We start from the raw sequence: 613 nt of genomic DNA on the forward strand, positions 1-613 counted from the left end.
GTGTGTGTGTGTGTGTGTGTGTGTGTGTGTGTGTGCGCGCGCGCACACGTGTTCTCAGTCTTTATGCTAATTGGAGGTTGGATTGTTTTTGATAATGTTATTACAGGAATCTGCATTTGTCGGAATTCCCTTTCTTGTGGAGACCATTAAAACCTCACTCATTTTAACATCTCTCTCTCACACACACACACACACACACACACAAACACAAACACAACCCCACACACTCACACTCACACACTCACACACACACTCACTCTCGCTCGCTCTCTCACACACACACACACACACACACACACACAGGAAGAAAATGAAAAGAAATCATCTGTTGTTGCTGTAGCTGCATGTTATAACAGAGATGAAATCTGAGTCACTCACACCCTGAGAGTTTGCAAATGATTTTCAGCGAGTTTGGTTTTGATTTCTTTACTGGAGAAATTTGGTTATTCTGTTTCTTATTCTGTGCCTCAGACGTTCAAGACAGAATGATTAGACTTGGTTCTTTCTTTCTTTCTTTCTTTCTACATGTCTATATATTTCAAGTGTTTCTAATAGGATTGGGTTTCCATTTGCCCTACATACTGGCTGCATGTTTGAAAGTCGGGTTCTTTGG

General features: G+C 41.3%; 1 protein-coding gene across 1 annotated transcript in view; it reads right to left on the reverse strand.

Moving 5' to 3' along the window:
• The window catches only part of LOC107702711 (adhesion G protein-coupled receptor L3-like), a 135472-nt gene that overhangs the window by 56183 nt on the left and 78676 nt on the right, over positions 1–613 (reverse strand). The gene's annotated exons all lie outside the window — the stretch shown is intronic.

This window comes from Sinocyclocheilus anshuiensis, unplaced genomic scaffold (genome assembly GCF_001515605.1).
Source record: "Sinocyclocheilus anshuiensis isolate Anshui unplaced genomic scaffold, SAMN03320099.WGS_v1.1 scaffold1810, whole genome shotgun sequence".
NCBI classification, from domain to species: Eukaryota; Metazoa; Chordata; class Actinopteri; order Cypriniformes; family Cyprinidae; genus Sinocyclocheilus; species Sinocyclocheilus anshuiensis.